Source organism: Perognathus longimembris, chromosome 17, assembly GCF_023159225.1.
Source record: "Perognathus longimembris pacificus isolate PPM17 chromosome 17, ASM2315922v1, whole genome shotgun sequence".
Taxonomy (NCBI): Eukaryota; Metazoa; Chordata; class Mammalia; order Rodentia; family Heteromyidae; genus Perognathus; species Perognathus longimembris.
Window position 1 is genome coordinate 22,771,309 of NC_063177.1, and position 27,199 is coordinate 22,798,507.

Sequence of the window (27,199 nt, forward strand, 5' to 3'; positions counted from 1 at the left end):
GGTAGCTTAAACACCAGTGAGTTCTTTGATAGTTTCTGTGGATAAAGACTCTGGCCCTGGCCTCGCAGGTCCTCTGCCTCTAGGCCTCACACAGTGAGATCAGGGTGGCAGCTAGGATGGTGGTGTTCTCAAAGCTCCTGTGGGGAGTTGGGAGTGGAGATCTTCTTCTCAGCTTACTTGTGTAGTTGTTGCCAAGATTCAGTTCTCCCTGGCTGGAAGATTGTCCTCAGCTCCTTGTCATATGGACCTCTCCCTAAAGTGATGGTTTGATGCTTACTTCCATTATCAGAGAAAGGGAGCAAGGGACAAAAGAAGGATGAGCAAATGGAATTCCTGTACAGCTTGACTTAGAAATGACACACACCATGGTTGTCCTGGCTATTAGGAATGGGTGACCAGGGCCCACCTAAAGAAGAGCAGAAGGGATTACATACTGACGTAATTATCAGGACACTGGTAACTGGGGCCACCTTAGAAGGCCATTGCATTAGTGTCCCTGGCTGTCACAACATGAACTATGTGCTTTAAACAAGAGAAACTTATTCTTTTCCAGTTTTGGAGGCTGGAAGTTCTAAATCAAAGTCTCAGCAAGACTAGTAAAGGCCCTGGGCTAGGCTCTTTGATTCTTTATAAGCCTTCATGGTCTTGTTTAGGATGGTTCTCCAGGTTGGGCGACCCAAAAGAAGCATTGATGTAGCAAATTATGAGTAACCAAATCATCCTGGTGTCAAGTTTATGGTGAATGTCCATGAGAGGTCAGAAAAGTGAGTGGTGGGATTTTGTACCATCACTCTCTGGGGAGCTGTGCAGGACAAATTGCTTAAGGAAGTCCTTCTAAATTCTTCCTAGATCCTGCCAGTAGACACATGCATGAGCTTGGAAGCAGATCCCAGCAAGCCTTGGTGCTCCTTAGCTTGTAACTACTACAGCTAGTCGAGTGCAATCTCTCTTCCAGGAGGCCTCTGTGTCTTCACATTGCATCCTCTCCTCCTGTGTGTGCCAATTTCCCCATCCTCTGACAAAGACACTAGTCATGGTGATTTTAGGACTTATTGTACTCCAGCGTGATTTCTCCTTTGCTGATTGCATCTGAAGGCTCTATTTGCAAATAAGGCCACTCAGAGGTTCCAGGTAGATATAAATTGGAGGGGATTCCTATCAACCTACTACAGCTGCCACCACAGGGTTTCATTCTGCCCTGTCCTTCTCTCCCCTGTGAACTTATTTCCCACTCCCTTTCTTGACTCGCTCTGCCATCTATTCCAAGCATGGCAACAGAAAGATATGCTTTTTCATAACCTGGTACTGATGCCTCTTGAGTAGTTCAGCCCAGCTGTGGGATCATCCTAACCCAAGACTGATCCAGGGATTTTTTTTTAGCAGCAAATAAGTTATAACATTTGTCCCTTGTCATCTCTGAAGATCTGTACAATATTGCTGCTACAAACAAGATTTCAAGGGATTTGGTGGCTAAGGTAAGACAGCCAAGCAAATTGGTTCTGTCTTTTTTTAATCTTAAAGTCAATTATTTTCAATCCAGTTCTATTTCTCTACTCCTGTAACACATCCCTTAAAAGATTGTGTCCCACGAAATCAGTAGTTCTCATGGCATGGCAGGGTGTGTGTGTAGGTCTTTTTAGTGAGGAGAGGTGTAGACTAGGATGGGTCTGTAAAATTTTCTAGGTGGGTGGCATATTATCGAATGCAATTTTTATGTTGTTCCCTTTATTCCCACCAAAGGATAGTTGAAGATTCATTAAAAATTTTTAAGTGGTCACCATTCCTAAGCTATCAATTCACAGTGATAACCCTCCTACATGTTTCCTTAATATATTCAATTCACCTTAGAGAAACTTACATCAACGCACACAGTAACATTTCTGGAAGGACAGGTACTGCAGCATTCAGAAAAATTTTGGAAGCAATGCAAATGCCCTTGAGTAGGAGAATGGCAAGGCAGTGTGTGCGTGTGTGTGTGTGTGTGTGTGTGTGTGTGTGTGTGTGTGTCTGACATGGTATACTATACAATTAAAGAGACCAGAGCTACACTGTCTGAAGAAAAAACAAAACAAAACAAATAGATCTCAAAAACAATAGCAAAGGCAAGCAAGGCAAATTGCAAATACCAAGATGATGCCATTTCTGTTAAATAAAAACATACCAAACAATACTACATTGGGTTTATGAACATGCATATGTGCAGTAAAAGCTAACAGAAAAAAAAAAACCATGAAGGAGAGGAAATCAACCAAAATCATGGCTTGTGATTGCACTTAGACATGGAGGAGGGAACAAAGACTACAGAAGGGGCAGGAAGAAAGACAAGTGTTAAATCATCAGCACTATTCTATTTCTTCTTTTCTTTTTCTTGAAAAAGAAACCCCAAACAAAACGAACAGATGCTATCATTTTGCTGGTAATTGTTATGTAAGTTGGGGTGAATTTCTGACTTTCTAAAGTTTCAAAAACAGATTAGAGCTGGGGCACTGGTGGCTCAGGTCTGTTATCCTAGCTCCTCAGTAGGCTGAGATCTGAGGATCAGTTTGAAGCCAGCCCTTGGAAGGAAACTCCAATAAAACTGCTCCAAAAAATAATCTGGAAGTGATATAAACAAAACAAAACAAAAAGTTAAGGAAGAAGAAGATGATGACTTCAATTGCCTCTTCCTGAACCTGGAATGTGCTTAGTAACATCCCCTCTCTATCCTGGCCACCCTTCAAGGACCAGCTCAAATGCTACCTTCCAAAGATCCAAAGATGGGGCCCAGAGCTGCATCTCCCACCCACCTCCCAACATACAAACTTTTCTATCTTCTGTATTCAAAGACTTTTTTTTAGATTCTCCTCCTAAGAGCCATCTCTCTGTCTTTCTAGGACAATGAAAACAGAAGGTGATGGCTTCCTCTGAGTCTTTAACCTAACAAGGGATTTTAGTGTAGTAAGTGTTTGACAGAGATGAACTTGAATTTCATGGCATTAGTGGGCTAGACGTAGTTTCAAGTGTTGAAGAAATGAACACCTTCATGAAAGATGCCAGGCTTTCTGGCTTTTCTAAAGAAGCTCTGTGGCTCACCTCTAAATTCCCCTAAACTTAAAATCCTCTGCCAGCCATTTCCCTTGAATCATCTGGACAGATGCACTAATAATGATCATTTAAAGTGAGATTTTGGTGTCAGTGCTTCATTCCCACTTCAGAAAAAAACATATATTCAGAGGCTCACAAAAGGGGTGTAATTACCATTTCAGGAAAATATGTTAATTTGATGTGCTGCATTACTGCTCTGACAGCTTTCAGCCCTTGCACCAAATGGTTGTAAAAAATAGATATTATGGGGAAGAATACAATTTCTCTTCCCACTCAAAATAAAGGTAGTAAGCAAAGGCAAATAAAGAGGGGGGCCCAAAATGGAGTGGGCTCCACAAGATTGGATGACAGAGACTGTTAGCACACAGGAGTGAACAATGTGCAGTTGTTGACATTTCGAATATGAAAGAACCTGGGCCTCTCTGGGAAGTTTTCCCCTGCTCACCAAGAGTATTGCAAGTGGCAGTTATTATATCAGTTTATAATGCTGGCTCTCTTCACTGAGAAGATCCCAATTTCCTGTCCTTGATGAAGCTGAAGTGCCCTGATTGGGTTCCTGGGCTCCTGGGGGCAACTGGCTTCCCGCCAGATCTATTTATAGACACTTGGTGGCCATTGCTTCCAATACCCACTAAAGGAGAAAAACTGTCCTTTCCCACATCTTCAAGGACCCAGTGGTCCTCTCTGAGTGGAGAGAACATGAGATTCTATAAGTCATGGGTGATCCCTTTCTACAATATAGTTGCATTCATTTTCCATTGCAATAACATAATGAATGCCTGGGACTGAGTACCTTATAAAGAAAAGAGAATTTTGTTTTGTTTTGGGGGGGGGGGGGGTTCTTATTTTTTATGTCACAGTTTTGGAGGCTGATAATCTAAGATTGGGAGATCCTATTGTTTCAGCCTCCAGGGTCACCATGCAGTGAATGATACCTTGAGCTGGTTGCATGACAAAGCAAGAGATCTCACAGCATGACTGGAAGCCAGAGGATGGTGAAGGCCAATCAGGATCCCCTTCAACAGTCCTATTCTTTTAGTTTGGATCTGAAGTGCCTCACAAAGGCTGAATGCAAAAGGCTCATTTTCTAGCTTCTTTTCTAGCTCATAGTGATATTAGGAAGTGGGGAAACCCTTTAGGTGAGGGAGGACTTGTTGGAAGCCACTTGGGGGGCTATGACCTCAAGGCTCTATCTTGTCCCCAGGCCCTTCTTCTCTCATTCCTCCTGCTTCCTGGTCCCCATGATTTGAGCTTTCCTCCACCATATTTCTGCCTGGCTTTAGCCTATGTGCAATGGAGCCAGCCAACCATGGAGTAAAAGTTCTTAAACTATGAGCCTAAATAAACCTTTCCTCCTTTCAATGTGACTATCACAAGTATTTTGTCATAGTAACAGTAGTTAGCTAACACACCTTTCATGAGAATTAGGCCTGGGTTTCATGAGAACTACATGAATTCTTTCCAAGGGATGCTCCACCCCCAATAACTGAGATACCTCCCTCTAGGCTTCGCTTCTTAAAGGTTCCATCACTCTCACATCACCAGATCGAGGAGGGCCATGCCTCCAGTATGTGGAACCCTTGAAGAACACACTCCAACTACAGCAGTAGCTAATTTCTCTACCACAAAGGGATGTGGGGAGAATCTATGGGAGGATAGTAGTTATGAAATACTTAGCTTAGTGAAGATGTTTGATAAAGGGTAGTTCTTTTGATGGTTTATTGTATTATCTTCTTATTATCCTGGGGAGAAAGCTGATTAAAAACAATTATCAATAAGAGTGATAAAGTGACCGGGCCTCAAGAAACCACCCAGAGGCTTGCTAAAAGTCTGTGCCATTTCAAGAGGAGCATCTGATTATGGAAGGGCATTTTGCCTATGCACCCCTCTGAGCTCCTCACTAGAGGGCAGAAGTGAGCACCAGGAGATGAGATCATACTCCCTCATCTTCCAGATGTTGAGTTATCCAGAAATGTGAGAAGATAACCAGTGTAGAAGTCTCCTGCTTCCACCGGACAATCTTGAGGTGCAATAAAAATCCTCTTCTACTTTCTCCTTGCACAGAAATGGAGGATGGGGGTCACTTAGATTCAACGAACTGGAAATATCCTTGGGAACAGAAATCGGTGTTAGGCCCACCTTCTTGACTCAGCTCTGCAGAAAAAAGCCTTGGGACTCAGGTCTACCTTAATCAGGGGTAGAGAAAGTGACCACAGAGGCTCAAGGTCACCAGCAGAAACTCAGAGATGAATCTTCATCCAATGGTGATGCAAGGCTAAGCCTGTCTTATATTTGAACCAGTGCCAGAACCCAGGCAGCCTGGCAGTCTGGGGTGGGTTTAGTCCCTCAATGAGCTCCATTGGACCTACTGGGAAGAGCTCTATGTATGCATTCACTCTTGCTGGAGGATGGAGTGGAAATGAGACCCTGATGTGGTGAAAGTGTCAGGTGTTGCAAGGTGTCAGGATTTGCAATTGACATATTGGTGTGAACAAGTTCACTGTGCAGGTGAGCACAGTAAAGATGAGCCAGAAGGGGCTTGTTGACCAGGATTACAGGCAGCAGCCAGGCAGTGATTACAGGCAGTGAGCCAGGACCCAGGAAGCTTTCAGTTCTGGAATTTCACCTTTACCTACAAGATGGCCTGAGTAACCCAACCAGCTCCATTACCAGGACTCCCCCCACCCAGACCATGGCTGTGGCTGCTCCACGAGGTTCCTCTCTGCAGATGAAAAGAAACTGCCCCTCCTTAAGGCACGCACTTTGCATCTGTCAGGAACTTGTCAAATCATGCTGATTGTTTTTTTGCACCTGCTAGAAAACTGTCATAATAAATGCACATGTCTAAGATGTCAGCCATGTAGGAGATGTTGTGCACACACACAGGGATGGGATGGCATGAAGCCCTTAGTAGATGTTTTGAGCCTGAGTGTTGGGTGGGGGCTGTAATGAGATATTGAGTGTGGGTCAAGAGGATTGGCTCTCCAATAAGCCAGAGCTTGGATGGGACTGACCAAGCTCCAACTCTATTATTTTTCCTAGCTCAGACTTCCAACCTACTCCTCCTGCTACTGAGCTTACAGGATTGCATGCTATCCAATTAGGTCAAGGGAGACATTTAGAAAGACAACAGTTAGCCAGCCCAGTTTGTGTCATTCTTTTCAGAATCTAAAGAAAGTAAATGGGGTCTCCAAGAGCAGAATTAATAGAGCACAAGACATCGAGTTTTCCTTGACACCAATCAACAGTTATAAACTAATGTCTACGTCTCTGCTTGGCTTCTAAATGTTTCATTCTCAGAATACTTCTCAGTGAAAGGCAGAATGGCTATGAGGTTTATTTTTCCAATAAAGAAATTGCAAGGCAAAGTTTTCTGTGAGTTAATGGCATGTGTTGATGCAGACATTCATAAACACACGGCTTGACTAATTATATACAAAGTGTTCTTGAGCAAGGGGGCATGCCGTAAGTACTCAAGAGTAACCTTTTGAATGAAAATATGAAATTAAAAAAATGAATGGGTAGAATTGTTAAATAACAGTATCAGTGAACTGACCCAGCTGCCCAAGCTGACCTCTCCTAAGGGATCGCTTCCAAGGGCAGAAAGTTTCACAGGCCAACATTGGCATGCTGCCTGACTACAGCTAGCATGAGAGTGGAGAGAAAAAAAAAAAGGAGACCCAGAATAAGGCACAGGCTTGGGTCCTTAGCATGTCATGAGCATGCAGTAGGAAGGGCAGATGTTTTCAAGTCCAGCTCTGGTTCAGTCAACTGTGAGGCAGGCGAGGGAACCATCTATTTCATCTCTTTGCCTCTTAATTGACCTAGCTGCTTAATGGGGCAAACGCTATCTACTTTAGTAATTCATAGAAAATGCGATGTGCATTGTCCTGAAAAATAACATAGTGCAGTCATGAAAAAAAAATCAACTCATTGCTATTCTCCTACCCCTTAGAACATGGTAATAGACACTATTCAGCTCTAGCCCCTTCTCAGTAGAAGATAGTATTGGTCTCTAGTGCTACATGGATGGAGGAAAAGAGGTGTCAAGACCTGGCTACCTAGCCTGCTCTTCCGCTGTCCTCATTTCTCCATCTTTGGTCTCTGGATTCATTCACTAATAGTAAATTTGGTATTTGTGCACATTTTCACTCACTATGGTAGGCATTGTGCTTCCACAAATGAAGTTCATCCTGATGTTCAGTTCTCTCTTTTCAGGAACAAATCCATTGAGGGGGAGCAACCACTCTCTGCTTTACTTTGGTCAATGAGCAGAAATGGTGTTCGGCATTTCTGAAGGAAATAATTTAATGGTCACCCTTCTCTTCTCCATGCTTTCTTCCTCTGCCACAGCAAACTCCAGAACCTGTGTTGAAGGTGGTGACATTATAACAGTTCCTTTGTCAACCTGAGTTTCTGAGTGACCATTAGTGAGTAGATTGCATTAGAGACACAAAGCAAAAGAGAGGGACTGGACTTTGGTGGTTTAAAAACTGATATTTGTGGGCAGGGGGGTGGATATGTGTTACAACTCTATGCACCTATGTAGCTAACTAATACATTTCACTTCATTTTTCATTTATTTAGCATATTCCTTAAATGCCTCACAAATATTGGTACCCTCTAGATGAGGGCCAGAATTAGGAATAGAGCACTCCTGATTCCTGCTCTTTCAGAGATAAAAATAGAGTAGACGGACATAAGTTAATGGATGTATTAGCTCAGGTGACATTATAAGGAACACAAAAGCAGGTTAAGAGGCTGGGAAAGAGCTATTCTGGAGGTAACGGTTAGAGGAAGTCCTCTGAGAAGATGACCTTTGCCCAGATGCTGAGGTCAAATGAATCTGCACATGGCAAGAGCAGTCTGCAGATCACTGGGACTGGATCAAAGTGAGAAGGTAAGAGAGGTCACATCTGAAGTTGATGGCTGAGCCAGCCACCAGTGGCTTATGTCTGCAATCCTAGCTACTCAGGAGGCTGAGATCTGAGAGGGTCATAATTCGAAGATGGCCCCAGTAGGAAACTCCAGGAGACCTTAATCTCTAAATAGCTACCAAAATGGCAGAAGTGGGTCTGTGGCTCAAGTGGTAGAGCTCCACAGCCTTGAGCATAAAAGCTCAGGGCTGAAGTCCAGGCCCTGTGCTCAAACACCAGGGCCTGCAATAAATTGATTGATTGCTGGCTGAGAAAGTGAAAACGCAAGCCATAGCCCAAGGAAACATGTGTAACCAAAGAGCTTATGGATATAAAAAGAACTCTTATGAACTAACAAGAAAAGGACAATTTAACTTTCAACATTAGGCAATTTACGATAGAAGTCAGTGAAGCTGTGGTGTGCTGGTTCATGTATGTAATCCCTACTACTTGGGAGGCGGAGGTAGGAAGATAACAGCTGAGCTGGGAATAAAGCACAAGAATCCCTCTAATACACATAATGAATGTGAAAGGATTGGGGGACATGGCTCAAGCAATAGAGAGTGTGGGGCACACCTGGAAGTCAACTAGCTGGCCCCACCTGTTTCTCAGTCTTGGGGCCATGTGTGGCTAAGATGATGGTGCCTAACAACAACGCACAGCTGCTACATGTGTCTTTGGTTAGAACCAGGAGGCGGTTCTGTGGGCTGTGATGCCCCAGCTCTTCTGCCCTTGATGGACAGCTCATCCCTCCCCTTCCTGCCAATCTTAGACCTGATTGGCTCCTGTGCCTTATATTAGTGGCACGTACTTCCCCAATAAATGAGACTTTGCGCCCACTTGTCTCCCAGGCTGTCTGATTGTCCTCCGGTGAGGGAGGGCTGGGTGCAGGCGGTCTGCCGACCCTTTCCTTGCTTGGTTTGTCTGGGTCAGGGCGTGCCTTCCCCGTCTCTCCCGTGGGTTGGGGGAGCGCAGGGGGCCACAGACCCGGACAAGAGAGCACTTAAATAGCAAAATGAGACCCTGGGTTCAATCCCTAACACTGCCAAAAGATATACTTACATTGCTAATATGCCAACAAAAAGTGTCTGTCCTTATTATTCCGTAAGAAAACAGAAATCTGGGGCTGGGACTGTGGCTTAGCAGTAGAGTGCTTGCCTAGCATGCATAAAGCCCTGGGTTCAATTCCTCAGCATTACATAAACAGAAAAAGTTGGAAGTGGGGCTGTGGCTCAAGAGGTAGAGTGCTAGCCTTGAGCAAAAAGAAGCCAGGGACAGTGCTCAGGCCCTGAGTCCAAGCCCCAGGACTGGCAAAAAAAAAAAAAAAAGAAAAAGAAAGAAAGAAAGAAAACAAAAGAAAAGGGAAATCTGGGGTCTAGGAATATGGCCTAGTGGTAGAGTGCTTGCTTTGTATATATGAAGCCCTGGGTTCGATTTCTCAGCACCACATATATAGAAAAAGCCAGAGGTGGTGCTGTGGCTCAAGTGGTAGAGTGCTAGCCTTGAGCAAAAAGAAGCCAGGGACAGTGCTCAGGCCCTGAGTCCAAGCCCCAGCACTAGAAAAAGAAAAAGAAAAAGACAAGAAAAAAAAAGAAAGAAAAGAAAAGAAAACGGGAAATCTGAGCCAGACTTTTAAAATAGCAGTATAAACTGCTATATGCTCTAAGAATGGCTAAAAGCACCTGAAAATACCACATTGGTAAGAATAGAAAGTAAATGAAAAATTCTCATCTTCTGCCAGGAGTGTTGAACCACATAGGGAAACTATTTGGCAAGTCTAATAAAAGTGAACATGTTCTACTAACCAGACATTCCATACCCAGGTGTGCACCCAGGAGAAATGAGGGGAAAACTGCACATAGCCTAAAGCTGAAAACAAGAAGACAAATGTCCATCAACAGAAAAACACATAAGTTATTTGTGCTCTGTGGCCATAACACAACACCTCACAGCAATATGAAAGAATAAAATATTGAGATAACAAGGTAAAGCTAAAAAATTATGTTGACTGGAAGTATCCAGACCAAAAGAAAAAAAAAATTAGTCTATACTCTGGGCTGGGGTTTGAGCTCAATGGTGGAATGCTGCTTACTATGCTCAAGGCCTTGTATTCAATCTTTAGCATCAAAAGAAAGAAAAAAGAAGAAAGGAAAGAATGATTCCAGGTAAACAGACAGTAGGAACCATGGTGATAAAGTCTGGTTACTGGTTACCTTGGGAGGAAGTGGGTATTAACTAGAGATGGATTTAAGGGGTCTTTGTAGGTAATGGAAATATGCCTCACTTTGTCTGGTGGTAGCTACTTGTATGTTGACCTTGGTGAAACTTCTTTGAGCTCCCACTTAATATCTGTACATTTTCCTGCACGTAAAGTGTGCCTTGCCTGAGAAAAGCCATGAAGAGAGAGAGGAGTCAGAGTCAAACTCAGCTTTGACCCTTGCACTTGGTAGACCGTGGCTGCCAGTTACTGGAATGGAGAAGACCATAGGGGATCAAAAATTTGACATTGAGTGCTCGCTTCGGCAGCACATATACTAAAGTTGGAACGATACAGAGAAGATTAGCATGGCCCTTGCGCAAGGATGACACGCAAATTCGTGAAGTGTTCCATATTTTTTGCTTCTACTATTGATGATGTTCTTGTATCACCTTCCTGTGGTTGTATCTACACTATCTCTGTAATCTTATCTGAGTATATTGGAAACCGTCTATACTGGTATTAGAATTAGGAAATTGAAAGGGAATACCAAAATTGAGAGATACAGGGTAAAAAAAAGACAAACAACTACAAAAGCAATACTTGCAAAACTGTTTGGTGTAAGTGAACTGAACACCTCATGGGGGAAAAGGGAAAGGGGGAGGAGGGAGGGGGGAATGAGGGACAAGGTAATAAACAGTACAATAAATGTATACAATGCCTAACGTATGAAACTGTAACCTCTCTACATCAGTTTGATAATAAAAATTTGAACAAAAAAATTGACATTGAACGCCATGGGCTTGAGATGTCCCTTAAATATACAATGAAGTGTTAAGGAGACTGGACAAATTCAGTTTAGAATAACAAGTAGCAAGTATAATCACTGATCCAATGCACACACACACACACACACACACACACACACACACACACTTAAATAAAACAAGAGCCCCTTCCCTTTTATTTGATCCTCTAAAAATATTTTATTATTAAAAGATTTTTAGTCAGTTATATCTGCATGATACAGTGTGATACTCCAATACATGTGTATAACATGTAATGATCCATCAGTCAGTGTGACTGATATTTCCATGCCCTCAGAAATCCATCCTTTCTTCATGCTGAGGATACTCAAACTCCTCTCTACTTGGCATCTCTAAATGAAATATTCATTTTTATCAACCCCAGTTACCCTACTGTGCTTCAGAGCATGAGAAGTGATTCCTTTCACCCAACTGTGGCCCGGGAGGGGGGGTAGGGAATAAATCTTCAAGGCATCTCTTTAATTTCTTTCAGCAAATGGTGAGTATAACATTTATTGGACTGAATGTGCATGCTGCTGCTCTGGAAAACACAGCCAGGACTCAAAAGGTAAGTTGGTTCTCTGAGCTTGTCACAACACAACCCTTCTGAGACCATGCCCTGGTGTCACCGGGTTTGGCACAACATGGGGACATCCCCCTGTGGGCCAACTGATCTCTCCTGACATGCATGCAGCTCTGCACCCCTGTGATCACTGGGAGAAGGGGGGGAGCAGCCAGGCAGGCCCTCAGGTGTTACCCCTGTCAGAACGGATCGCCTCTGTGCTCTGTGTTGAATAAACACGTCATGATGGAACTGCAGAGGAGGTGTAGGGGAGAGGGAAAATGTCATTTTGGTAAAGGGCTCAATTAAAAGAAAGAAAAGCCGTAGTGACAACATTAAGTATTCAAGTTTCAGGCCTCTTAGGAGGTTTCAGACAGGGGCATTAGAGTCAGACAGGCCTAACTTTCCCATCCTAACTCTGCAAGCTGCTGTGATTTAGCAGGCTTTAGATCGAACTTCTAAACCTCGATTTCTGCATGTTTAAATGTACTTGGGTATATGATAGTACCTTGGTCAAGATCAAAGGAGACACAGATGGAACTATCCACAGTTCCTGAGCTGTAACCTGAACACCCAGAAAACTTCTAAATACTTTCCCCTCTTCCCATCCTAGCTCGTCCTCAGTGTGGGAGTGTAATTGCAACATGTTCATATTAAGAAACCAGCCTTTTTCTTTTGTTTTTTATTGCTACTTTATGAACCCTGGTGACATTACCCCCCGCTTCAGGAAAAACCTGGAATTCCAGGGTCTGTCTTCCTGAGGCCCACAGAACACTGCAAGCACAGGCCTTGGCTCTGACCCCTGTAGTAACCCCAGGGCGCCACATGAGGGCAGCACATCATGAGGAGTGCCGGTTCCTGTCCTGGGACAGGCTCAGGGACAGGCCCATCTGGGAGATACCCAAACCCAGGGCTGGCTGCCCGCATGGCCCACTGAGCCATCTCTCCTTTCTCTCACACTCTTGCGTAACCCTCTCCATGCTCACTCGCTCAGAGTAGATTGTGATTTGTTTTAACTCAGAGGAGGGTGAGATAAGACCCCTTCCCTGCCTGGCATTTGCATGTTGTGCTTTTAAGAGCCCTGTATTACCTTGTAGGAAATTAATCAAGACCTCCAGGGATAGGGATACTTGTGAAAAGATCATAGAGAGAGGCCATATGGTGAGGGAGAGGCACTGCCTGGCATCTCAACTGCCATCTAACCCTAGCTACAGGAAAGATCCAAGCAAAGCCAGCAGAATTGCTGGGCAGCTGAGCACAGGCAAGCCACCCAAGCACACTGAGATTGTGACTAGGTGGTTGTTTTAGTGCATGGAGATGACAGGTGCTGGTGTTCATTTCTTCCCATGTTCCATTGTCCATTATCCAGACAGTCATGGAGGACTGGGGAGAAGGCCTCTCTCTCACAAAGCGTAGCAGCCACGGCACCTTCCTCCTTCCAGCTTTGGCAAAAAAATTCATGATGTCCTCTAGGGAGTAGTGACTGAGATGCTCAAGACCCTCTGTTTCTTCTTTTCCTGAAGATTTCACTCCAAAGATCTAGGTCTTCGTTCTTCCTCAGCTGACAAATGGCAGACAGTTTAACACCTGTAATCAGGTCCAGCCGTACTCTCCCAAGTCAAGGTACTCTCCTAAGTCAACGTCAGGCCCAGGCTCTCTGCTTCACAATGATCACATTATGTGAGACAAAGCCAACTGTGACATCATCTGTTGTCAAACTTATTTGAAAGGCATAGCTTCCTTGATGAGCTCATTTCAGATCACCCGCAGGGCAGAGAAGAGACTGAGAGACACCTAGACAAAGACCACATCCTCAAAGGCACCAATCGTATTTCTGGTTTAATAAGCAGTACTACATCTTGCTTGCCTATCTGCTACTAATTAAAGATTTTCTCCGAATTCATAAATGCAAATTTAGTTAAAAGAATCACATAATCCCCTAGGAGCTTTTTGTCATTATATATTCTCTCAGACAATGAACACTAAAATCAGCTGCACAGTGAGCCTGTGAGGTATTTTCACATACACATAGACTTCTGCCTCAACACCAGTAGGAGCTCTTGGTCCCATCTGACTTATTACTGAAGGAACTGTTCCTAGGTAAGGCAGAGATAGCTATAAGAGGTTGGGAAATTTCTAAGAGTTGCAATTCAAAATTTTCAGCAGTGTCTGTGTAGGGACCTCCAGGACACAAAGAATACCTCCAAAACATCATTAGAAGCTGGGTGCTGGTGGCTCTCCTCCTCACTACTCATGACACCGAGATCCAAGGATCACAGCTCGAAGCCAGCTCAGGCAGAAAAGTCCATGAGGGGCTGGGAACATGGCCTAGTGGCAAGAGTGCTTGCCTTGTACACATGAAGCCCTGGGTTCAATTCCCCAGCACCACATATATAGAAAACAGCCAGAAGTGGTGCTGTGGCTCAAGTGGCAGAGTGCTAGCCTTGAGCAAAAAGAAGCCAGGGACAGTGCTCAGGCCATGAGTCCAAGGCCCAGTACTGGCAAAAAAAAAAAAAAAAAAAAAAAAAAAGCCACAGCAGAAAAGTCCATGAGATTCTTATTTCCAGTTAACCAGCAAAAAGCCAGAAGTAGAGCTGTGGCATAAGTGGTAGAGTGCAAGCCTTGAGCGAAAAAGCCAAATAAGAGCACTAGGCCCTCTGTCCAAGCCTCACTACAGGCAGAAAAAGAAAAGTATAATACAAAATAAAGTATCATTTTAAAACAGCCATCCTGATCTGAAATAGCCAAAAAAAAAAATTTGTAAAAGATGCTGGATGCTTGGGACTTCGGGCTTGGACTTCCTCAGCATGAGAAGAGGAAGCATGTGAGTATTTGGTGGATTCTCCCCCCCCCCATTTCCCCCCCCCCCCACACATACCTCACTTGCTTCCTCTTTGTCATTAGCAAATCCTTACAGAGCACAAAATACTTCAGGAAATGTCACTCCCAAAATATAATGCTTTGGGCTGTGGTGATTTTTTAGCTTCGCTCTTTTGGGGACTTAGTGATGGAATGCAAAAGCTTTCTCTGAGTTCCATCACTGGGTTGCCACAGGGCTGTGCATGCACCATGTGACCAGTGACCCTTCGTTCTCCACTGCTCTTCCTAGAATCCATTCTTCCCACACATGGGGTTCCCTTCTCCTCCTTCCTATGTACAGACTTTAGAGGAGTCCCCATCTATCCTCACAAGAGCTGACATCTCTGGGAGCCTATGCAGCCTTGGGACCCAATGCTGATTCTTGGCCTCTGTCCAAGTGGGACGAATTCTTCAGGGCCCCTCCCTCCCCCAGGATCAAGTGGAGAGTGGGTCCTCACCTAAAATCATATTGGGCTTTCGCTCCATCCTCTTCTCCTTAGGCTGCTCTTTTAAAGGCCGACCTTTGCGACCTTATTTAACAGCAAAGGAACAGTACAGTTTGTAGAGAGCCGTTCCCTCCCACCAGGTAATGCGCTCTTTAGGACCGCATCCTTGCTCCCTCACAGTTATTTATCTGCCTGACCTTTCCTTAGAGACCTTATCACAAAATGAAATTGGTTTTCTCTCGCAGTGTACCTATGATTTAAACTTGGGACCCACAGCCTGTGATGGGGTCCGTGGGATTGAGTGCCATCTACCTAGCTGTTGAGGAGGGTCCACAGAAATCAAGGAACGTCTGGGCAGGGATCCAGGGGAGTGAGCGATGGCCATGGAGATCAGAGTTAGGGGGGCAATGAGTCTTTAGGGCAGGCTCTGCAGAATTGGGAAAGAGCCTGGCAAGTTGTCAAGTGAGCCTACAGCTCTGTGCCCAAGGATAATCTACAGAGGGACGGGGCTTGGCAGGTCATGGTGACCCAAAGGAGGGATTTCCACTTAAGGAGGTGCAAATCTTTACTGTGGAGCTTCCAGTGTTTGCCATGTCCCCTCCTATCCCCAATATTGTAGTCCAGTCACAGAGATGCAATGCCATTTGCCAAACTCCAATGAAATGTGAAAGAGGAAAATTACCTAAGGCTGGATCATTAGGTAGTGTTTGTCCCCATGAGATGCTACCTTTCTCTAAGGGATGTCTGTGGGAGGTAGGACAGCACAAAGGCTCTTCCCACCAGCTCCCGAGTCAGTCCCTGGAAGTCTGAATCCGAGGCTACTTTCTGAGCCATGCAATCTGGGCAGGTTAATTCCTTTACTTGCCTCTGCCTTAATGCTCCCATTCATGAAATGATGCAATAAAATCATCCTCACAAAGTGTAACAAGGAGGAGTCAGCAAGTTTACACATCAGTAGAATTAGTCCAGTTTTGTTGGTAAGTAAACGGAGGCTCAGTGACCTTAAGAGCTAGGCCCTGGTGGCTCATGCCTATCATCTTGGCTATTCAGAAGGTTCATATTTGAGGACTGACATTCAAAACCAGTTTAGGAAGACGAATCCAAGAGACTCTTATCTCCAATTAACCAGCAAAAAGCAGGAAGTAGAGACATGGAAAGTGGTAGAGCGCCAGCCTTGAGCAAAAAATGCCAAGCAAGAACATCTCTCTCTCTCTCTCTCTCTCACACACACACACACACACACACACACACACACACACGAGAGAGAGAGAAAAAAAAATTGAGAGTGAGAGAGAGATAAAGCATGTTGACCCAAACTTTGCAGCTAGCTCTGTTCAGTACCTGCAATGTTGGCATTTAAACACAGAGCTCGTGACCTTACACTGTCTCACTACCCTGCTCTAGCAAGAAATCTAGGACATTCTATTTTTATCCTTTTATTATATTAAGGGACAATCTGCTCTTTGGGGTGATTAACAACTATTTAAACACAGACCCAGTAGGGACAGACATTATGAGTTCAAAAGAATGGCTTCTAATTAGCACCTTGTATAGTTTACCTGTGAATGGGTGACTTGAAGAATGTGTTCAGAAAGGAATCCTTCCTACCTCCAGTGATAGGCGAAATATTTCTTTTGAAAGTGCGTCTCTTCTATTAATTTGCTTAATAGACTTTTGGCTTTGATTTTCAGCATAGGCCTTGCTCCAGGGATTTCAGATCTCAAATTCTTTCGATGACATGCGAGGTATCATTAGCGAGGACTAATTGTGGGATGAGGCTGAGTTAGCGAGAAGTGAGAATCAAAAATCTGCGGCACTGCTTTGTCATTCTGAAACCATACAACAATTCAAACCTCACTCACAAGACTCATTCATCCATTTACTCATTCAGCAGTCCTTGGTTTTAGGAAGGGATGTGCACCATCTAAAATTATCTTATTAACCACTTGAATGTAAATGAACAATTTTTAAATGCTTGAGGGGGCTGGAAAAATGAGCTCTTTTAGGCATTGGAAACATTCCTATCCCAGTCTTCCTTACCTTATTCATTTGTTTCAAAGATCTTTTCTTGAGGCTAGAAGGAGAATTTTACTTGCATTTGTTTCCGAGCTAGTCAAGATTTGAGCTTGGTTTCCTTGTTTTCTTCATCTATGTTTTGGGGTGGGTTTTTTTTTTGGGGGGGGGTGTCTGTTGTTAATTTTATTTGTGTCAGTACTGGAACTTGAAGCCTTGCATTCTTAGCTTTTCTGCACGAGGCTGGTGCTCTACCATTTGAACCACAGCTCCACCTCCACCTCAATGCCATCACCCTTTTCTGTATGTCCCCTTGCATCTGGTGCGGGGTCTCATCTCTTTTTGGTTACTATTCATGGTGAAACCCAAGGGGAAAGAAATAGGAAGGACATAACAGAGATGAAAAACCTCTCTTTCTTCACCCAACTACTTTTTTTTTCCCTTTCAAGAAGTTCAATGTTCTCTGACATCTGACCTCGATGGATCCCTTTTGTGAGTGGTGGGCTTCCTTCTGGTGCCCATGGCCAGGAATGCAGGGTGTTAGGTCTTCAGCATTCATCTCGGTCCATTCTGCCCCAGACCCCAACACTCAATGAAAGACCCCCAGCAATGCTCAAAAGCTACAGACAAGTGGGATGCCAGATGCCAGTATGAAGGAGTGAATGGGTCAGGGGCTGAATAAATGAACCCATAGGAAAAGGGCACAGGCACAATATTTCTACACTTCTTTCTCTGGAAACCATCATGGATGCTCTGGATATGGGAAGTGGATATGGCAGGGACTGAGAGGGGGAGACAAAACCAGTCGTTAGGTTGCTCTTTTCTCAAATGGGAGTGGAGTGTGGGATTCTTTTGGCAGGGAGCCCTTGTTTGCAGAGCAGACATTGCCATAGGCATGCTGCATGTTACAAGGAATGAAGACAACATTTGGGACTACTGCACTGCAGTGGAACTGAGTATTGGAAGGGCACCATGTAGCAGAAAAATGTAGGGAAATAGTTTATAAAGTTTAAACAAAATTTCTTTCACCTTGAGACGTAGAAAGGAATCTCCCGGCTGCCCTTATCAATGCTAGAATTTTCTCGGTATGGATCAATAAGTAATTAGGAGTTCTGATGACTTACTATACAGAGGGATGATTGACAGGAGGGGAGGATGTATACGGGACCTGCCACCCTGGGGAAGTGAGGTAAAGGCTGAGGAAGGGAAAGTTGAATGGAGTGAGGTCTTTAAACACTCTGGTCACTTTCCAAAGACATTTGGTCCCCAGCTTAGCCCGTCTTCTTGCTTCTGCACCATCCAGAAATCCCAGATCTTTCGATGGCCATCTGCCTCTTCTTCAGTGTGTCCTCACGTATGTTTGGGAAAGCTAACCACAGGGCAGAGCACAGCCTATGGATGCTATCTTACTCCCCACAATTGGTTCCCCCACTCTCAGGGGTGACTCTGTCCTCAGACCCCCAAGGACAGCACCTTTCCTTTAGTTTTGGTAGAAGGCTTTGAATGTGCTTTTCCTGAGAACACGGCCATGATGGGGAAAAAAAAATTGTCCTTTTCCCTCCTCAGCAGGCATCTCCACACAGTGATGCTAAGAATAGCTCCTAACACGGGACAGTCACAAAGTGGCTAGGAGGCTCTGAAGGGAGCTGTGGATGATATATCCAGGCACCAGGCAGGGCTGGGTGAAGGGAACATTGGGAAGTGGCTTAAAGCTAAAGAAAAATGATGATGATGCATCAACTATATGGTAAATGCATGGGGTCAGATCATCAAATGATTTAAATTTCATATTAAGGACATAGCCATGGGTATAGCCATCCGATTACAAAGGCACACATTCCTCATTCATTAATTCCCCTCCTAGGAATTTAGCCTCCAGATAGGCCCACAGAGGCAAAGCAGCATGCAGTGTGCAGCTGTTTGGTGTAACATGAGTTTTAAGAGCCTAAGTGTTAGCTGGACCAGTGGCTCACACCTATAAGCCTAGCTACTCGGGAGGCTGAGATCTGAGAATCATGGTTTGAAACCAACCCATGCAGGAAAGCCCATGAGACTCTTATCTCCAATAGACTACTCAGAGAAAGCTCCAAGTGGTGCTGTGGCTAAAGTGGTAGAGCGCTAGCTTTGAGCACAAAGAGGCTCAGAGACAGCACCCAGGCCCTGAGTTCAAGCCCCAGGACAGGCAGAAAGAAAGGAAGGGGGGGGAAACAGAGGGACAGAGGGACAAAGGAACAGAGGAAGGGTGGAAGGGAGGGAGGGAGAAAGATTATAAGTACAGAAACAACCAGCAATTGGGAACATTGAAGCCAGGGGGTTTCTGGAAGAACAAAGTCTCTCTCTATGCCTTTTATTCTGGATTCCAACTTTGGGTTGGGCCCTGTTATAGGTGCTGAAAGAATAAATGGTGGAGGAAACAGGAAAAACCCTTGGTTCTGCAGTGTTGACATTCTGCTGGGAGATTTTTCCCTTTGCAAGCTAATAGAGAATGATCTACAGGGTTTTGTGTTTGTGTTTGTTTCTTGTTATCATGAAAGTGTTATAGAGGGGTTAGAGTTATCTAAGTCAGGTCGTGAGTATATCTCTTTTTTTCAGACAATGTCACCCCTTCCCTTGCTCTCTCCCAGTTTTTCCCTCCCATCCCCACCCATGAGTTGTATAGTGCATTTTCGACCTAGTGAATACCCCTGCTGTGCTTCTTTACCTTTTGTCCTTTCCATTCCTGTATGCTCTTCATCCTCCCAAAGACAGATAAATGAACACACAAAACAAAAAGAAAACAAAACAAAACCAGTACCAAAGGAAAAAGAAATCTCTTACTTCCATTTCTGATCTCCAGGTTCTTTCTCTCCATGCAAAGAACCTACTGCAGGTTTTAAAGCATGTGTGGGTGTAGGCACTGAGCCCTCTTGGGAGACACTGAGACACACCTGATGTCTGCTAAAAGACAGACTTTCTCTGGTTACACTTTGAACTTCAAGTTAGTACTGGGAGATTACCTGTCCCTAGGAATATTTCAATTTGCTTATCAAAAGGGAGCACAAATTGTGCTGTGCCGTGCTGTGCTGTGTCCCTTCATTTCCAACCCTGCCATTAAGAAGCAAGTTCAGGGCTGGGAATATGGCCTAGTGGCAAGAGCGCTTGCCTCCTACACATGAAGCTCTCGGTTCGATTCCCCAGCACCACATATATGGAAAACGGCCAGCAGGGGCGCTGTGGCTCAGGTGGCAGATTGCTAGCCTTGAGCGGGAAGAAGCCAGGGACAGTGCTCAGGCCCTGAGTCCAAGGCCCAGGACTGGCAAAAAAAAAAAAAAAAAAAAAGAAGCAAGTTCAATGCAACAGAAAGGTGTTCTCTGAGGGCCTGGTCAACAGAAGGTATTGCTCAGTGTTGTTCCCTGTCTGTGTATGTGTGTGTGTGTGTGCATGTACACACGTGTGTTAGCTCATCCTCCAACCTTGTTTGCTTGCCACATTCTTGGTTTTATTACTACAAATCTTATGGCTGGAAATCCTTCACTCCTGGGAAATTAAGACTGTTGACTACGCTCCTGATCTCGCCATGAGAAAGGGATAGAGAAAGAGAGAGGGGTGTGGGGGGCGGGGAATTACCAGTATAAATAATATGCTGAGTATCTTGCATGCCTGTCACTCTTGTTGTAAAGGCCCTAGAATATGGCTTCCATGTTCACTAGGTGTGTGATTAGTCTTTCTGAGCCTCAGTTTGCTTCATCAGAAAGAAGGAGTTAACAGTCTTCCCCTGCTATTGCTAAGGGCTACCTGTCCACTCGTCCCACCTGTACCCATCTGAGTCTCTGGAGCTCCTCAGGGTAGTTCTCTCTCTCTGTCTCTCTGTCTCTGTCTCTCTGTCTGTCTGTCTGTCTGTCTCTCTTTCTCTCTCTCTCTCTCTCTCTCTCTCTCTCTCTCTCTCTCTCTCTCTCTCTCTCTCTCTCTCTCTCTCCTCTCTCTCTCTCTCTTCCTTTAAAGCTGCCTGGCAAAATCCCAACCTGCTAAGATACAATTATCTTCCTACTCTTTCCTTGAATGTAAGAAAGGAATGCACCAGTGGAAAAATGTGCACTTTGAACTGTGGCCACCAACAGCCAGTGAGCTACTGGTACTTCCCAGCATTGCTAGAACACATCCCAGATCAATTCATTCTCTCCTTTCCAGAGGGGACTGCTTTACACCCTGGCCTCTGCCCTTAAACCTCAGGACAACACTCCTCTTTATGGCTTGATACAGATCTTTGAGTTTGATTTTACTGAGGACATAGGAACAACCAGAAAAGAAATCTGACAATCCTCCAAGGGGGAGAGGGACAAAGAAAAAAGAAACAACTTCACACAGTACATTAATAAACAAAGCCAAAAACAAAGAAACAAAAAAATTCCTATTTTTCCATATATTGGAGTTTATTTGGATTAGCATCATTTTATATGGTCGTATATCCATAGCTATTGAGCTATTGTGATCATCTGCTAGGACTATCCTAGGCATATACTAATTATTACAAATGAGGGAAACCTTCGAGCCTATGCTTCTTTGGGTCTGGCTTAATTCACTTACTTTAATTTTTTCTAAGTCTTTCCATTTCCTTATGGATAGGATAAGGTCATTCTTTCTGATGGAATTATAGAATTCCATTGCGCATATATGTTTATCTGATTTGGGGATGGGAAGGAGAATAACAAAATGGTGAGACAAGGGGCAAAGGATGAACCAATGCAACAGCGATACTCACAAGACACTATGTTGGTGATGAACTCTACAATTTGGGGGATGGGGGGAGGATGAAGGGGGTGGTAAAGTGGGAAAAACCAGGGAGGGGGTAACAATTTTCAATAAGAAATGTATTCATTACCTTACTTATGTAACTGTAACCCCTCTGACACCACCTTTACAACAGAATAAAATTTTAAAAAGAAGAAATCTGTCAGCCTCCCTCCCCTAGTTGTATCAAGTAACCCCTCCTCCTTATATCAAGTTCTTGACTTCCTGTTCCACAGGACGAGCAACTCTAAGCTTCCGTCTGAGGCTCTGTCTTCTGGCTCAACCTTAGAGCCATTGTTACTTATTTCTCTGCACAAACCCCCACCGATGGCTCTGCTCCTTTTTCTTCACTCTTGGACCTCTGCCATTCTTTAATAGATAAACTAGTTGGCTTGGTCTCATCTCACTTCCTACCTACCTCTCTTCCCTTACTCACATTGTAAAAGACTAAATTGCATTGCTCAAGTGAGATATCTAAGCACTAAGGCCAGTTGTGATGCATCTGGACATACAGGCTTTAAACATGTAATCAAGATGTCCTGTGGGTTTTTGCATGCACAGCATCATCAAAGGCAGGTCTGTGGCATTTCCTGGTCATATGAGCTCCAAGCTGTGACTCTCTTTTACTGTCTCACCTCTAACTATACCTTTCCATGACTCCATGAAAAGAAGAGAGCCCAGTGCTCAGGAAAAGCTACATACAGGCACACTGAGTATCCATCTTCCAGCCAATGACAGACATCTTTCCAGAAACTAACCCTCCTGGTACCTTGATCTTAGATTTTCAAACTCTCTAGAACCATAAGAAAACATGCTCTTGCTGTTGGATCTACCCACTCTGTGATCCTTTTGCCATGGAAACCCAAGAACTGGGCCTTCCACTCTGACTTTCTTCCTTATTTTGTTTTTTGCCAGTCCTGGGGCTTGAACTCAGGGCCTGAGCACTGTCCCTGGCTTCTTTTTGCTCAAGGCTAGCACTCTACCACTTGAGCCACAGCGCCACTTCCGGCTTTTTCTATATATGTGGTGCTGAGGAATCGAACCCAGGGCTTCATGTATACAAGGAGAGCACTTCACCACTAGGTCTTATTCCCAGCCCCACTTTCTTGCTTGTCTTCAAAACTTTCCAGGAACAATCCTGTTTGGACACCCAGCTGCTGTTCCATTGCTAAGGCTGAGATTCCTGTGTGGTTCTCTCTTCCTGGTTATACCTGCTATCACCCAGAGCTCTACTCCTAAGCAGCTCCTCTGAGCAGGATATAGAAAGCATGCCCTCTGCCAGTGGCTCACGCCTGTAATCCTAGCTACTCAGAACGCTGAGACCTGAGGATCACTGTTTGCAGCCAGCTTAGGCAGAAAAGTGCATGAGACTCTTACCTCCAATGAACCACCCAAACCTGAAAGTGGAGATGTGGCTCAGGTAGTAGAGTTCCAGCCTTGGCCAAAAGACCTCAGGGAGAAAACTCAAGCTTTGAGTTCAAGCCTTGGTATAGGCACATAAAAGAAAAGAGGAGAATAGAAAGAAGACAGAGGAAAGGAGAGGAGTAGATAGCCTTAACTCTTTCCCCTCTATGGCCTAGTTTTCTTCCTCTTGCTTTTCTCTGCCTGACATAGTATTGGTGTGTTTTCTCTCCCTCACTAGAGTTAAAAGCATCTCCAGGAAAGAGTTGTGCTTCCTGCCCCAGGTCCCGAAGAAAATTCCGGGGAGACAGCCTAATGGTTGAACAGGTCTCGCTCGCCCAGGGGCCAGGCAGAAGGATTTATTAAGGTGACAAAGGCAGAAGGGGAGGGACTTGGAGTGACTAGCTAATTGGCTGAACTGGGCTGCCCATCAGGTGATGTCATGAAACTTCCTCTATGGGCGAAGGCTACAGACCCCCAAGAGCTGGGTCTCTGTAGAAGTCCCCTCCATGATGGCACGCACGTGTTCGCCCCCCAGGGGCGGGGGCTTCTCTTCCTGTTAAAGGCGGAAGAAGAGGGGACGGGCTAAAGCCAGCTGTGGCCTCTTAAAGGCACAGCTGTCCCCAACAGTATTGGTGTGTTTTCTCTCCCTCACTAGAGTTAAAAGCATCTCCAGGAAAGAGTTGTGCTTCCTGCCCCAGGTCCCATAGCTGCCACAGCTCAGTGGACAAATGGACAACATCAAGGGCCCAGTGCTTTGTCCCAGGCAGGCCCTTGGTGAAGAGTCACTATATCAGAGCTGAGTTCTTTTCTGGGTAGCCACCAGGTTTCAGATAACCTCATACATAGTAGGTTCCTTTAGAGAAGAATGAATGGTACCATTAAAGATGGTGAATTGAGAGAGAGAGAGAGAGAGAGAGAGAGAGAGAGAGAGAGAGAGCATCCACAGTGCTCCTCTCTATGAACCCTGGGTCCTAGAGTTACAATGAATGAGGCTTGTTTGTTCTTCCGGAGGAAACATCACCCTTCTTTCTTCTTTGAAGCTTAAGGCCCTGTTCCCCAAATTTCCTTCAATAGGAATGAAATAAACAAATATATGAATGAACCAATGGAGTTATCATCATTCCAGCATGTGATTATGCAGTCCTGGGATTGAAACCCAGGTCTTGTGCACACTAGGGCAAACTACTCTACTACTTGAGCCACACCTCCAGCCCCAGTGAACTTCACTTGTAAGTGTGTTGTGCAGAATATTGGGGGTGGGGAGTATTTCTTGAGTCCTTGGTACCTGCTACAAGTAAAATAATGAAGATGGGTGGACAGTGCTGGATAAATGCTTGCTGGCTGAATGGATGGATGGAATCCTGTTCTCCTCAGGGTGTGCCGAGCTGGGAGTTACACCAAGGCCACTGCAGGGGATTTATCTTCCCTCCCACAGCGAGAGAAAAGATTATGAAGCCGGAAATCATCCTGCCATCTCCGAGGAAAGTGAGGTCTTCGTGGGGTCAGCCCAATGCCGGAGGCAGTGATAAAGCGTGCCTGGCTGTAATTCCCACCCTGTGAAATTATTAAAATCCTCTATTTTATCATGCAGATATTTGGAAAGGAAATACAATTTCTGTTGCTTCTGACCTTTACGTTCCTATCCAAAACCCAGGCTGCTCCATCTTCTAGTCTGTGTTCAACAGCCGGGGCCTAGGCAGCCCCTGCCTGGATGTTCCACACCAGCCCCCGAGGGACAATGAAGCCTTCAGGTATCAGTTTCCTATGAGGTCAAAGTGGTTTTGGCCAACTTTGTAGTCAAGCTGTGCTCCTGTGGTGATTCACTTACTTTAGTTTTTTTTTTTTTTTTTTTTACAATACTTTTTATTACCAAAGCAATACAAGTGTGTTATAAAAAGTCACATAATAGAGAACTATATGAAGAAGGTTCAATAGTCTTCCTGTTTTCTCTCAATTGCACTTACTTCACCAAGATCTTTAGGAAATGAGCTTTCCGACTTTCCCTATGCTTGCATAAACACACCTAAAGAGGCAAGGGTGATCATGCCAGAAGGCTGGAGCCCCCAGTGGTATTCAGCTATATACTCACACTGAGGCTTGCTTTGTTTCACTAAGACATAGATCATGGCTATCTTATTGATTAGCACACATGAGCCAAATATGTCTTTTATAAAGAAAAATAAAAAACCCACTGCTGGTGTCTCACACCCGTCATCCTATCTACTCAGGAATCAGGAATCTGAAGATTGCTGTTTGCAGCCAGCTCAGGCAGGAAAGTCCGTGAGACTCATCTCCAGTGAACCACTAAACAGCCAGAAGTGGAGCTATGGCTCAAGTGGTAGAGCACCAACCTTGAGCAAAAAGCTCAGGGACAGTGCCCAGGCATTGAGTGCAAGCCTTAGACTGGCACCTAAAGTAAAATAAAATAAAAATAAATAATATAATAAAAATAAGCAATCCTATCAGATTACCTTCTCAAAGCAGAGTTCTCACTGCTCACTGTTAAGGTATACTCTTAGTGTTTGTGTGTACTTACTCTGTTTAATCCAGGACTGCTTAAACCACATACCCTGACTCCTTATATTTAGGTACAGTGTGTGTGTGTGTGTGTGTGTGTGTGTGTGTGTGTGTGTGTGTGTGTGTGTGTGTGTGTAATGGGGCTTGAACTCAGTGCCTGGGTGCTATGTGTCTCTGAGCTCTTTTGCTCAAGTTAACACTCTACCACTTTGAGCCACAGCTCCATTTTTGGTTTTCTGGTGGTTAATAATCTCATAGACTTCCTGCCTGGGCTGGCTTCACACTATAATCCTCAGATCTCAGCCTCCTAAGTAGCTACGATGACAGCTGTGAGCCAACAGCACGTGGCTACTCCTTATATTTAAGAGAAGCTGCTCCAACATTGTTTGTAGAATGTCTCTGTCTCTTTCCTAAACAGAGAGTGGCATGACATGAACCCACTTGAACAGATTAGAGAAATTTTCCAAACTTTTAATCTGGGTTCCAGTCTCCAGTTAGCCCACTGTTCATGATAGACTGTGGTAGGCCACTGGTGTCACCCAGCTTCTCTGATCCACAGATGTCTATAGTAGGGATGTAAATTAGAGTACCTTGTTCATTGGGTCATGAGGAGTAAGAGAAAGCCACAGCATGACATACCTCCAGGGGAGTCTAGGATAGAGAAGCTGCTCAGAAAACAGTAGCTATTTCTTATTGAGTGGATACCTGAACTCATGGGATGGTGTCTACTTAGGTGCTCTGTCCCCTGATCCTGGGTCTAGGAAAAGAAAAGGCAATGTGTTAATAAAATGCATGAAAGTTCCAGTCAGACCTAAACGTAACTTGTGAGTAGATGTTTGCCAGATTTTACACTGTGATCCAACTGGATGTGGGAAAGGACCCCCATCTCTCCAGCCCCATGTACACATTGCAGAGAGCAAAAATAAGGTGAACCAAAATAGAGAACATGGACCTAAACTGTTGACGTGCTCTAACAGCTCACGGGTTCAGAGTAATTCCACCTACATAAACACCCATGTCTAATAAATGGAGACAATTAACCTCAAGGCTGAAAGGAAGGGGTTGTCATTCTGTGGCACACCAGGTAGCCCTTCTCAAATCACCAGCAGCATAAGGTCTTGGGTGTGGCATGGGATACAGGGGAGATCTGCTTAAAACTCCCTCCCCACACCTGGGGTCCCTTTCTTGGTACCTTGAGCATCACACCTGACAATGGAGAGCTTGCCACTCCACACAGACAACCTGCGCCTGCTTGGGATTACTTATATCATCAGAGAGTTTCCCACACAGCTTGTGGCAGACACTGTGTTAGTTCTTCACACCATTCTTCCAGGAGACTTTATAGTCTCACATACCTCCTGAGGCCACCACATCTGCATCATCTATCTCGTCGACCCTTGGGCTTCCAGAACAGTTATTAGCCCATTCACTCAAATGGGCTAGAGATAGGACAGAAATATCCAGCTCCAAGCACTCTGATGGGATGGGTCTGTGTTGCACCAGTCCCGAGAGCTTTCCTGGAGCAATAAGAACCTTGATCACTCCCCAGTGGTATATTTTACCCAGGCTCCTTTCTTCCTTTGGCTCTTGCTGCTTCTTGGCCACTGTGAGGTGAGCAAGTTTGCTCT

General features: G+C 44.6%; 1 protein-coding gene and 1 non-coding gene across 2 annotated transcripts in view; one reads left to right on the forward strand and one right to left on the reverse strand.

The window, feature by feature from the left end:
* The window catches only part of Asic2 (acid sensing ion channel subunit 2), a 1,019,895-nt gene that overhangs the window by 623,832 nt on the left and 368,864 nt on the right, over positions 1–27,199 (reverse strand). The gene's annotated exons all lie outside the window — the stretch shown is intronic.
* Positions 10,511–10,617, forward strand: LOC125366646. The gene has a single exon (XR_007213933.1). It is a non-coding gene; the product is annotated as a U6 spliceosomal RNA (small nuclear RNA).